The following is a 14,161-nucleotide window of genomic DNA, read 5'->3' on the forward strand; positions in this document are numbered from 1 at the left end:
CTTATGACTGGCGACCCTCTTCCTTTATTATGACTAGCGACCCTCTTGTTTGATTATGAATGGCGAACCCCATCGTTGATTATGACTTGCGACCTCTATGAACAAAGCCCCTTATGAATAGCGACCCTTATGACTATTATGACTAGCGGTCCTTATAACTAGCGGGTATTATGACCAGTGGTCCTTATGACTGGCGGGTGGACCCCGATTGAATGCCTACATTCATATCTTCCTGAGATTTGCTTCAGACGCTCAGAATTATGTTCAACCAACCTATCACCTCGGTTAACCCATTACTTTCTGAAATGGGGTAGTCCCAGTAACTTGCCTATTGGAATCACAGAATTTCAGTTTTCAATACATTAGGTTACAACCAAGAAATCAGAATTCATTTCATATGTTTTCACCAATAGTTAAGAGCTTTAAAATGAACTTTAAAAAATGAATGCCTGCACTTTGCCCCTTTTCTCTTTCTCATGTCTTCTATGTATTATACTAATCATAGTGGTTTATTTATTATTCCAAATTTCACCAAGCATTACTTTCTACCGATCTTCAGTCATGTCTCCCCTTCCTTTTTTCTCAAAATCCTATTTACTCATTTAAGAATATTTAATCACCAGCCTCTCTTTCTAACAATCTTCTGCCTCATGTCTCCTTCGCCTTTTCCCACCTTGCCACTGTCATCCGTCACCATCCCCTCTCCCTGGAGATGAGAAGAGGAAAGCTTGAGACAAGATTGTGAAGGTTCGTCTTACTAAGGCCGTGTTTATGCTTCCACTTTTCAGGCTAGAATCAGCGTTTCCAAACGTGATTAGTCCGAAACACGGTTGCGTCCATGCTTACTTTCATTTAAACGCTGTTTCAAAACGCCGATCGTAAACTCCCAAAAATGTGCGTTTGTAAACGTTGGTTGACCAGAATCAGGCTTTCTGGGGAAGTATAAACAGAACCATGATTGTAAACGTGTTTAAATGACGTCATTTGGTTCATGCTTCCGATGAGATGAAAATCCGCGCCCCATGTTATCTCCACGTAATAAAAGAACTTTCAAAAAAAGGCGTGCCCAATTTGACCTCGCTTTCCTGCGAAGCCAGCTGGAGATCATGATAAACAGCACTCCCAGAACCACATTTACGATCGCCGTTTTGAATCGACGTTTGAAAACGCTGATTCTGTCCTCGCAATGGAAGCATAACACACCCTAAGAATGCCTTCGGCTGTGTCTCCCCTCTTTTATTCTCTTGTCACCTTCATCTCTCACCGTCTCATCTCCCCGGAGATAGGGGAGAGTAAAGGAAAGAGTGGAGCTTTGAACAAGGTCGTGAAGGTATCTTCTTACTGGGATGGCTCTGCTGTAAATTGGGTTGGTAGAAAATTGGAAGCGAATGAGAGAGGGATATTGCTAGTGTTGGTAAAGCACACACAGGATGCTAGTTTGTGGTTGTTGTTGTTGTTGTTGGTGGTGGTTAGTCTGCTGGGTAAACCCTTCACTCAAGGGTCTGAATGTGCAGCCTACTCATGCCTTGTGTACTGAAGGCCCACAGCGAGTTTTGTATGTGCTAGTCTTTGCGTGGAGACACACTTGGTGATCAAAGTTTCAATCAGGGTCTGTGCTGGCAGACTATGTGGTGGTGGTTCTAGTGGTGGTGGTGGTGGTTCTAGTGGTGGTGGTGGTAGCAGTAAAAACGTAGGTGAGAGATCTAGAAAGAGAGAGAGGGAGAGAGGATACAATAGTGTATGTTTTTAATGTAAGTGTGTGCGTAATAGTGAGAGAACAAGAGAGGGGAAGAGAATTTGGAAAGATAAAGAGGAAAAGAGAGGAAAAGAAAGAGGAAAATTGAGAGAATGTGAGAGAAACGAAGAGAAGAGAGAAACAAATAGTAAAATAGGTCTCGGAAAGAGAGTGGAGAGGGGGAGGGGCTAAAAAGAGAGAAAATAGATTTGATGAGGGGGGGGGGGGCAGAAGGGGAGAAACACAGGAGTGTTAAGAGGAAGGGAGTACTGCTAGAAATTAGAAAACATGAAATTAGTCGATGATATACACCAAGGTGAAAAGGATAAAAGATGGAAACCCTAAATAGAATTGGATGACAGAACCATTCCTACTTCATTGGAAACAAACTCGTATCACATTGCCGTAAAGATGAAAAAAAAAAACGATTCCCGAAATAAGTGAACGTCCTTCTGCAGATCGGAGCGACAAATAAACTTCCAACAGACGGAGCAGATGAAAATAAATAATTGGATTGTAGCCAGAAGGGGGATCGCTTCATTCGATTTATTTAAAGTAGGATTAAGGGAACATTTTTCCAATCGTGGCGTGATGGAAGAAACATTTTTCATCTGTTCCACGTTTTGGCTTTCGCACCCCTTGCCATTTACATATTGGCCAATCTGATGCTGGCATCCACAGAATGTTGTGATGATTGTAACAAGTTGGAAATGAAATACATTTGTAAATTCAATTGGTTAACAGTTTGCATAAATTTGATTGGTTAACAGTTTGCATATATAAATATATCTTCAAAGTTTCTTTGCTTGTATATAGGCTTTCTAATCATCATCCGTTTGTGTTCACAATGCAGTTGAGACAATGAATAGCTGTTTAAGATGGGTTGAAAATTAACCTGCAATTGATTGGAAATCGCAAGAAATCCTGTAAAATTTACAGAGCGGTGAAGAACCACTTAATGTGTGAAGATTGTAGAAAAGCTTGCTTAATATAGCATTTTTTTTTCATTAAACTTCAATAAAACATTGTCACCAGGGGGTAGTTGCATAAATGCTTAAAATACTTTGCCATTTTGGTAAAACCCTGGTTACAGGCCTCAGCAGCAAATTAAGGTTTCCATGGCAGAGGTAACATAGTTGCAAATCTTCATGAAACGGGCCCTGATATCTGAAAATTACATGTTAAATGTGGACAAAAGCCTTGAGGGGCTTTCACAAATTGCTTGTGCGATCGTTTGTGATCACGTGGTCACAAGATATGTTGCACAGAATCGCAAGGGCTGTAAGCAGACGCACCACCAACTGTGAAAGGGGGCTTTATTCAGGCACTCTGTCAGTGTTGCATTGCTATGTTCCTTACGGAGAACCACTGTGATAGCGAGCGTTGTACTGGAAAGTTGATAATTAAACCCAAATTGATGAGATAGCAAATACACTGTGATCATTACTGATGAGCTCATGTTCTTCAGATTGGATGTATACTGTTCACATTAAAACATTCTGTTTAGAGTGTGGAAAGTCCTCAATGTCTCAGTTGCCATTTAATCCTGTACTCAACTCTTTTTATACAAATATTAATTTTAATTACCATATCTTTAAAGCTCTGGTCAGGTTTGCTCACACCAACTGCATTCATTCGAAATTGCATTGAACTACATTCGTCACATATTTTCATCTTCATCATCATCATCATTTATATAACCCTTAATATGGCCTTTTATGTTCTTTATTATTACACTTTTTGATTATGTTCTTTATTATTACACTTTTGTTATGCACTGTAATTACCGGTATTAACAATAATTCAAAAATCTTGTGTGGTTATGATATTGATTGGTTCCATTGATACAATTATTTTATTTCATTTCATTCTACGCACATATTTTCTACATATTTCAGAGGACCAAGGGACATATTTCTAATTATTGCTATATGGCAATCACTGGTATACTACTGTAATTACTATAGCACTAACAGTGGCATGCTGATGAATGATCCAGCTTATTTGCATCAATCGTAATATTGAATTTTCTTGCACAACTAATGCTTAAAAATGGTGTGAGAGTGGCTAGATTCGCTTGTCCCTTTCCTCGACTTTCAAAAACCAAGGAATCGATATGGAGTGCTCACCAACAACGTGCACTGTCTTTCACTTGAACCTTTTAGTCGACCTCATTTGTACATTGTACGAGGGCAGCAGACATGAAAGATTCATAATGTCCCTGCCCTGGACGGGTAGATTCTTCTTATAAAACTCTTTTCTTGTCAATCTTTCGTAATACCGGGTTCTCTATTCATGCACGTATACTTTTCATCATTATTAAATTATCGGATTTCAAAGATTAGCAGGATAAGATCCCAATTGCATTACTGGTAACTTGTAGTGAAACTTTCTTTGTGATTTTCCTTTTTTCTGTTGGTTGCTACGCAATGTTACCATGGTATTTTATACCATTAGCGACAGAAACTTTCCAATCACTTTTTGTATTTATATTTTGTGGTGGTTTCTTACATATTCTAATCTTTTCAAAAGGCATAAGTTAACATTGATTTGACTTCAAAAAAATCTTAGCTCAAGGGTCTCAATTGTTTCCTGTGTTTTTGAGGTGTTTTAAAAAAGGAGCTCTGAAAATAATCCACCTGAAAATTAGTGATTTAAAATCATGAAAGAATAAAATTTCTGGAACCTCCGAATTAAATTTTCTCTACCTCATGTGTTACTGCATCAAAATTAAATGATTTTTATTCAGCTAAAGAAACCTTTCAAGTGCCTGCATGAATTTATTCATTTTGTCCCAGGTCCTTTTTATTTGTATCCATATGAGTAATATTAAACACCTCATACATCAATGTTCATGATTTTTTTAAACCAGACCATATTTGTAAGGTAACCCGAATGAACAGCCAAAAAGGTGCCAGGGCAGAACTTTGACAGGAGAGATTTTTTTTCTTCTATTTTATGCCCTGATCTTCCAAGATATACCACCACGCTTCGCCAGCCACGCTACAAGTTGGATAACCATCTATCATGTCACTGCCGACTGCGTACCTGCCTAAGGTAATATGTCATTAGACACTAACTAAGATAAACTGTCGAGTGCTAATGGTGATTATGCTTCTGGCACGCCTTCCCTTGTAATCAAGCGGTTAGCGATAATTCATGCTTTCTATGCGTCATTTCGTCTTTCTGTCTCGCTACCTTTGGCCCATTTATCTTCCCCCTTTCCTCGTCACCTCGTTTTCTTGCTCTCGCTTGGTATGTCACCCACCACCTTACATTTGTTATATTTTTTCTTTTTTTTTCTTCCACTCTGTAGTTTACATGTTCTTTCCTGATATATTTCTGGTACCTTAAATTAGTTTTCCTTTGTTTTCTTGTGTTTCTTTCCTATTCTTGTATTTTCTTTCCTTCGGTTTTTGTTTTGCATCATTTTTATTTCACTGCTAAGGGGCATTACATTTTTTCATCTTTCACATCTCTTCTTACCTCCCTTTTTTTATCTGTTTCCCCTCTCTCTCATCCCTTTCCCTCTCTCTTTCTCTATCTGTCTTTCTTTGTCGGTAGCCTTACTTTGTCGGTAGCCTTACTCCAATGTCCAGTTCCCCTATTCTTTCATCTTATCATCCTTATTCTCCCGATCATGCACCAGCTATCTCTCCTTTCTCCACGCACTATCGACTTCGTCGTCCTCTCCCTTGCCCTGCTATCCTTCACCATCCCATATTCGATTTCTCTCCTATAGCCCCCCCCCCCCTCTGTCTTTCTATCCCATTGATCCACCCCTACTCCTCCCACCTAATTTCTCTTATGAATCAGATAGCATACCCCCCTCCCTCCCTCCACTATTCCCCCAGCCCCAAAGCACCCTTCTCCTCCTGCCCCACCCCTCCACCCGTACTGCCCTGTACCACCCACCTTATCTGTTTTCTCATCATTCGGATAGCCTACCCCACATCCTCTCCTTCCACGAGCCCCCCCCCCCCTCCACACCCTTCTCCCCCTGCCCCATCCCTCCACCCCTAGCTGCTACCCTGTTTCACCCTGCTTCATATTTTCTTGTTTTCTCCCTTCAGTCCCCTGCACCCCGCCTCCTCTACCTCCTGCCCCCTCCCCATAGCACTCTTCTCCTCCTGCCCCAATCCCTCCACCCCTAGCTGCTACCCTGTTTCACCCTGCTTCATATTTTGTTGTTTTCTCCCTTCAGTCCCCTGCACCCCGCCTCCTCTATCTCCTGCCCCCTCCCCATAGCACTCTTCTCCTCCTGCCCCAATCCCTCCACCCCTAGCTGCTACCCTGTTTCACCCTGCTTCATATTTTCTTGTTTTCTCCCTTCAGTCCCCTGCACCCCGCCTCCTCTACCTCCTGCCCCCTCCCCATAGCACTCTTCTCCTCCTGCCCCAATCCCTCCACCCCTAGCTGCTACCCTGTTTCACCCTGCTTCATATTTTGTTGTTTTCTCCCTTCAGTCCCCTGCACCCCTCCCCCTCCCCATAGCACCCTTCTCCTGCCCCATCTTTCTCCCCTACTATCCTGTGCCACCCTGCCCCATATCTGTTTTCTTGTTTTCTCCCTTCAGTCCACTGCGCCCCACCCCTTCTATCTCCTGCCCCCTCCCCATAGCACCCTTCTCCTGCCCCATCTTTCTCCCCTACTACCCGTACCACCCCGCCCGATATTTGTTTTCTTGTTTTCTCCCTTCAGTCCCCTGCACCCTGCCCCCTCCCCAAAGCACCCTTCTCTTCCCCATCCTTTTCCCATACTGCCCCGTACCACCCTGCCCCATATCTATTTTCTTGTCATCTCCTATCCTGTCCTCCTGCCCCATCCCTCTCCCTACTCCTCTCACCTCAACCCCCCCCCCATCTCCAAGTTACCTCCTCCATCTTGCATTGGCCTCCTTTTCAATCCCTCACCCCATCATTTCTTCTTACTTCTCGTCTAATTCTTCTACTTTCCCCCCTTCCTGCTTTTCTTCCACTCGACTAACAGCACAGAGGAGAATGTGTGCATCAGTATCAAACATGATTACTTGATTAATTGCTTTTATTAATGAAATCGGCAGGACAGTGTACTATCCTGTTTTAACCTGCATGTGTATTTGCACTTCAGCAAAATTTGGTTGAGGCTTTATTCTGGATTAGTGATATCAAGTGAAAAGAGGATCTTAGTGTCTTATATCATCATGGATCTCTTCATGAAAATCTGATGATTTTTTGCACAGAAAGGGCTGATTTTCAATACATTCTTGAAATTTACATGAATTCCTTTAATTACAGTATGTGGACTAAGGACCTAGTACATTATCCTTGGGAATATCAATCTGCAGCTTCGATGTATGTGTGTATGTAGTTGCCATAGTAACAGTAACCATCATGTTTACGTTGACTGGTGTGTTTCATGGAGAATGGTCAGGTCATGGTGAAAAAAACATTAATTTCTGGATATGTAATCTCAATAATTAACAATGATTTACAATGTCAAAAATATATGTTGATGTAGTTAATCAGGTCTTAAAGATTACTTTTACTAAGCATATGATGTGAAAAAAACTAAGGATTTATAATTTAAGACACTGTATGAAAGGCTGCCATGGTGAAGTTTCTCATGATCTGACAGACTGGTTATATCTGTAGAATTGGTTATTGATGATAAGCCTTGTCAGTATATTCACTACATCTCTGCAGAATATGAAATCTTGTCTGCTTTCCTTAAATGTCACCAGAATCATTTACATCTCTTATTCTGATCACTATGGAAGTACAGATTACCATCTGGGTATCAGAATGTCAAAATGACATTTTCAGCCCGTCACCTGAGCTTATCTGTGTAAAACTAGATGGCTGTATTCATATTTATAGAATATTTTAGAAGTATTAATCAGAAAGTCTAAAATATGCATTCACCCTTCGTGATCATTTGGTCCCATACATTTTCAGATTTTTTTCTCTGAGCAATACGGTAATTCAAATATGTTCTGACGAACTATTGATTAAGCAGGTGTTGATAGCCAATGCGTGTCATCTTTTTACTTATACTATCTAATGCTGATGTCAATTATATGCAGTAAAAGCTCAAAACTCTTTATAGACTGAGGAGAATAATTTTTTCCAGATTTTTCTAAATCTGCATGTATATTATTCATGAAATGGCTTGTTGCAGGCAGTGAATTATTTTTTTTTCATATTTGGGGCTATTCTGAACACAATCGGCCGCCTACTACATGTGTAACATTGAATAAGCTTTAATGTTGCAGTGAATGGAGATTCCCAGGGCTCTTTTTTCTCTCCAAGTTTCTTTTTACATTTTGGAGGCAAAATTGCCCTGAGTCCCAGTGTAATTTTCTTCTTGTAAAAAGACTATCCATTCCATCTTGAACAAGAGTTCATCCAACTATTTTCCACCACCCCTTGCTCTTCTACCTGTCATTTTCTTATTTAGTGGTGGGAGCTTTCAGAAAAGTAGTTTGGTGCTCTCCGATGCTTGTATTGTTACGAATGGTGTCGTAAACATGAGTGGTTGCCTCATGTCTCAGCTTCTGATCTCATCGGGCGAGGAAGAGAGCCCCTTCACACCGGAAAAGTTTTCATGACTACTTCAGAAACATGAATCCGCATGAAGAAAAAGGTTTTTTTTAAGAATAGATGTAATGTTGTCTTAAAAGATTAATAAAGAGTAAAAGTGGTTTGATGGGGGGGGGGGGTAGCTAATGGGCAATATGCCCGGAGGTCCCCCCCAAAAAATAGAGAATAACCACCCCAGAAACAATAATGATAAATAAGTGATTAAATAACTGAATAAATCAATGAATATATAAGTGAATTATTGAATGAATAAATAGATAAAAATTGTAAATCTCCAGATAAACTACCATTAAAGTGATTGGTTAACATTGGTTTGACTTTTAAAAAATCTGAGCCAGAAGGTCACACTTGTCACCTGTGTCTGTGATATGTTACAAAAATGAAGCCCTGAAAAAATTGCGTTCGAAAATCATTATTTAGTGCATTAAAAATTGAAATATAAAGCGACCAGAAACACCATCTTAATTTCATCCCATACAGTTATGTGTACTATTTAGGCGTCTATAAGACGCTTATTTACAAAATCGGGGTTTGCCTTGTAGTTTTAGCTTTTCATTCTCAATAATGGTTGTTTTCAGGGTCTATTAGTTCTAATACATGCACTTGTACACATGTTTCATCTTGGTTAGAATTTTTTTTAAATCGGCTGCTCACAAAGTTAAACAATACCTTTAATGCCACTGGCAATAGAAGGAAAAAGAGAGAAAGAAAAAGCAAAGGCATCAAAACTTGGAAGGATGGGCAATTTCAACACTATCCCTGGGGCATCAGATATTCAACGGGGGCACGACTATACCACTTGCTTCATTCTGGCTTTGCTTTTCCTTGATATATATAACAAAGCAGTAACAAAGTAGATCATCAATTTCAGTTATGTCTTTCATACGATATTAGAAATTATAAATATCTGTGATGGAAAAATATAAGAAATTAGCTGCATGTTGAAAAAAAAAGATCTGTGTAAAAGCTCAAAGTGAGCAAGAAGTACATCTGCGGTTTTGAGTGGTTGGTTGCCAACCGATCATCACATGCAGACTTGTCATCAGAAAAGACAGTTATGTTGCTTTCCAGGCCTATTTATCACAATTCGTCATTCTCGATATTTTTTTTTTAGGCATGCTCAGGTGTGAAGGAATGAAAAAAAGAAAACGAGAGTGACAGATTTAGAGTATGTGTGTGTGTGTGTGGGGGGGGGGTGTGCATGTGTATATGATAGAGAAAGGGGGTGATATGAAATGGATAATATATGTATAAAAGTAAAGACGATAATTCTATATTTTTCAAGCAACTTTGACAGAGTTGGGGGGAATTGCTGCCAAATAGATGAATAGAAATGTGTATAAAGACAATTTTACATATTCTTTAAGCAGGATTAGTGAGGGGGATAGGTAGGCCATCCAATATGATAAATGAAATATGTGTAAAATGAAACACATTTTTACATTTACAAATTATTTTATAAGACAGCATTAGAGAGAAAGAGACAGAGAGAGAGGGAGAGAGAGCGTCTCGGCTTGCAAAGATTTACAAAAAACAAAAGTAAGTAACAGAAAACAAAGAATTAGAAGGTGTGTGAAGGAGAGAGAGATGGAGAGAGACAGAGACTGAGATTCAAGTAGGGGAGTCACACGTGTATGAGTGCTAATTCAATTCCTTATTCCAATCCCCACCTACACATACGTACGTTCACTCGCTCCCTCTCTCTCCCTCTCCCTCCAAGCACCACCAACCAAGCAATTCAACCAATCACCAAGCGGTCTCGGCAGAGTGCCTGCCCGCATCAGTGCAGTCAGATAGTAACTTGACTTCGTCGCTCTTGGATGGATGCACTTTCCCTCCATCGCAAAACTTTGCCGAAGTCTCACAAAGCGATCGGACTTTCTCTGCTCTAGTTGTCATTTCTCAGACACCATACCTCTTGATTTCATGGGGTTTGTAATGTCTTCTCTACTGGCTTATGACATCCAGGTGATTTTTTTTTCTGGTGTGTGTGCATAGCTCAGGAACGTTTCCTCCGAAGCCACAATGATATCCACGTCTAGGGTAACTGTTGTCATCTGCCTCAGCTAGAGTTACCGTTAGCTCACAGGAAACTCTCTTCTGGCTATTGTTCCACCCCACAATATCAGGAATACCCCGACCTTCACATGATTCAATTGTTCTTCTTTGTTTTTCAGTCATTCCCACGCTGCATTGCGGTTGGTAGCCTGTGAATTTATTGATCCGATGGGATGGCTATGACCGTTGTAACTTGATTACAGTAGACTTTGATATGGACCTTTATAGAAAAAATCTGATTTAACTGTCAGCTTGCATGAAGTGCCTTTCTGGATTTTGGAGAAGTTGTTCAAGAGGAGATATAATGAGAGTTCGATGCCGTTTGACAGCCGTATGTCTTCTTGTGTTGGAATTTTAAATCATGGAATAATAATACAGTAACTTTTTGGAAATAATTGAGAAGGTGAGTCTAAAAAATTAATAATTGCTTTCACTTTAGATTTGGATATTTGTAGTGCCATCCTGGGGGGGGGGCACTTCCATTGTGCCCTTTAACATCTTCTTGCTAGATCATCAGCCATTTATGCTTTTGCACATTGTTCTGTGCTATTTTCTTCTTATGCAGGGAACTGCTGACTTCTCCTACTACTTACACTTTCGAAGTTTTTCTTCTGATAGTGTTACCAGTAACAACTCAAACAGAAATGATAATCATTGGCCCTATTCATGGTAATTTGTATTTTTCCTCAGTGGCAATTTAGAATTCACAATCACTTTCATGACTCTCTTTTTCTAAAAGTTTTTTTTACCTGATGAAATGCTGTTCGTGACGCTTAGGGAAACATGATCAATTGAAATGTCTATTTCTAGCATTTCACTTTCAATGCTAAGAATACTCCATAATTGCTCTCATGTGGCAGCAATTTCAGTTTAGTAACCTTTGGAAAAATTGAGTAAGACCTATCCCCCTCAACTTGTTAAAAATAATCCAGGACATACGTAATGAATCATTCTTCAAATTGGCACATCCTTCTCTGCGGAGAAATAGAAAATGTTGATCTGATTTATCGCTATGTCCTTTCATTTTCCTGGGAGTTATTTCAGATGTTGTTGCCAAAATGCTGCTCTGCCAACATATATTTTATTCTGTCAATCCACATTGACTTGTTGCCCTTTATAACTAGTAAATTACTTGTCCTCTCTGTTTATCTATTGCCCCCTACTCCCTCGCAAGACCCATAGGCCCTTCACTTTCTGTCTTAATTTCTTTTGTAGCTTTGTTTTCTATGAGTTTCAAAGTGATCGTATTAGACATTTATGACATTCATTTGACATCATTTCAAATGAAATAATACTATTTAAACCATAATTCTTTCAAACTCTGTCTAGTCTGGCTCAGCCACACCCACTCTCTTTTGCTCTCACACTATTCATCTTCTCTATTAACCTTTTCCTCCCCCTCTTTTTTTTATCTTTCTTTCCATCTTTATTAATTGATGTATCTATTTATTGATTGATTTATTTATTCATTTATTTATTCATTGATTTTTTTCCTCATTTATTTAGTTTTTCTTTCTTTCTTTCAACATGTATCTTCTACATACGTTCATATCCAACTCTCTACTTCTGTAGTATCGTTAATCTTGCCTTCTGTCTCACGTTCTCTCCCCCTCTAATCGTCTAATCCTTCATCCTGCATCTGACGTATCTTCTAAGCCCCTCGTTTATTCCTCATTACAAATCTCTTATGCACGTGCTCTTTTTTAGCCACTGCATTCATAATGGCTGTAATCCCTACAGGCCACTGTGTGAACTGATTTTTATTAATGTGTATTGTCTCTATCAGTGAGTCACAGCATATTTTAGTGCTTGGGAAGGGGGCTTAATTCATATTGAGAAATTAACTCTTTTGTGCCCTTGTTTTAATTTGATTGTTATTAGAGATGATTTTAGGATCAACATCAAGGTTACTATTATGGTAACGATCCAAGGGTGACTACCAAGGTAAACAGCTCCTACAGAAATTTAAGCGTGCCGCTTGCTTGTAACTAGCATGCGACTAGCAGGGCGCTCGCTTAATAAGCAAGTGCATGCTAGCGAACAGTCCCTGCTCGCTAAAAGATCGCTTAACTATTACTCTGCACGCATATTACACGCTTATTAAGCTAGCCGCATGCTAGTTACTAGCATGCCGCAAGCTAGTCGCACGCTTCCCGCAAGCTTGGAAATTTCTGTAGGGGAGTGCTCAACAGCCAATCAAAATCATGGATTCAATGCAGGTTACCATTGGATGGCAAATTTAACATAATTAGTGACTTTCATGAAGTTGTGCCATGTATTTTAGGAGGAATCCTGTAAATGCCCCCCCCCCCCCCCCCGTCTCATTTTGGCTCATCTGACAATGCAATAAGGGGGGGGGGGGACAGCGAAATGTGCTGCAGTGCAATGGTACATGTAGTATCATGAGGTATCATGCTATGCAGTGTTAATTCACAAGATGATTGCGATGGCCATTGTAATTGATGATTGTAATTATTACTACTTGATGTATATTGAATGATTCATGTTAATCATATTGATACCAATAATGGTGATAATTTCAACAGTATATGCATTTAACAATAATAATAATGGATATTTAGAGGCACTAAAAACAAAAACTACCATAGCGTGTACAATGTATGAATGATAATTTAACATTTGCAATAATAACCACAATCATTCATTAGATATAAAAAAGGAAATTAATTTTCCATTTGCTTTCTGTCATACCTGAATCAGTGCAAGATATGGAGATGATTCTAGTGGTTAATCTTCCGATGGGGGCGGGAGGGAGGGGGAGGGGTTAAGCTGTGATTTCCTATCAAACTGACTAATTCTCTTCAAATATCTTACACATGGGGGTGAAAATCGTGATCATATCTTCAGCAAAGATTGCTTCCTGATGGCGGCAAAAGTGATTTTCAATCTGCCAGTCTTATCTAATGGTGAATCCTAGAAAGGAAGCAAGTTGTCTTTCCTAATCTTTCTTTTCTTTTAGAGCAAAATCTGGCGACATCCCTTCTCCAAATCAACGTCAAATTGGCAACACTAATCATCACTATGTAGATGTGAACATGATATACATGTATATAGCTGCTAATCTCACAAACTTATCTTTAGATGGATATATAATTCCTATCGATCGTTTGTTGGATTGTTTTTAATTTCAATACTGACCAAGGGATGCCATTCCGTACTTTGAAAAAAAAGGGAGTTGGTTGAGAAATGCTATTGATCACGATCCAATCATTCACAAATGAATGCTTGATTTCACCAGTAAGGGAGGATAAGTTTTATGATTCTATTCATGTGCTATTGAAATGTTTTCATTAGACTATTAGTACATAGTGGTGGTAAAAAGATGGCACTTATGCATGAATAAAGTTAACACTTTACACTAATGCTTCTTCTAGATGAATATATTTCTGTAATGATAATGTACAAATTTTTGTAAAGTTCCTTATCATTTTGTCACCTTCATTTATTTCTAGTTATTTAATATCATGATGGACAAATAGAAGCCATTCATTTCTCCCCCAAATAGGCGATGGCAATTTACTTTTGCTACTAACGAGACACTTGTTTAGTAGGGCTGCCTTTTTTATTGCAGAGAGCTACATATATAAATGCATAAATCTTAACATGAAGTCATTCAAGTTCAACCATGAAGTCATGCAAGTTCAACAATCGTGAAATAATAGTTATAACCTCGGCATCTCTCACCCACTCTCATTATACACGTGTATCACACACACGTTGATAATTTACCCGGGGGGGGGGGGGGACAGTCAAATATATTGCTGTA

At 39.3% G+C, this 14,161-nt stretch overlaps 1 protein-coding gene across 3 annotated transcripts in view; it reads left to right on the forward strand.

The window, feature by feature from the left end:
• The first annotated feature begins 4,710 nt into the window (after window positions 1-4,710).
• The window catches only part of LOC121422333 (ankyrin repeat and fibronectin type-III domain-containing protein 1-like), a 79,093-nt gene continuing 69,642 nt past the window's right edge, over window positions 4,711-14,161 (forward strand). The window contains exon 1 of one of the 3 annotated variants that reach the window (XM_041617309.1): window positions 4,711-4,792. The gene's annotated coding sequence lies outside the window, so the exon portion shown is untranslated. Of the gene's footprint in view, window positions 4,793-10,285; window positions 10,778-14,161 lie in introns of those variants that run through there. The other 2 variants (XM_041617310.1, XM_041617308.1) reach the window with 2 other exon arrangements.

This window comes from Lytechinus variegatus, chromosome 10, assembly GCF_018143015.1.
Source record: "Lytechinus variegatus isolate NC3 chromosome 10, Lvar_3.0, whole genome shotgun sequence".
In the NCBI taxonomy this organism is placed as follows: Eukaryota; Metazoa; Echinodermata; class Echinoidea; order Temnopleuroida; family Toxopneustidae; genus Lytechinus; species Lytechinus variegatus.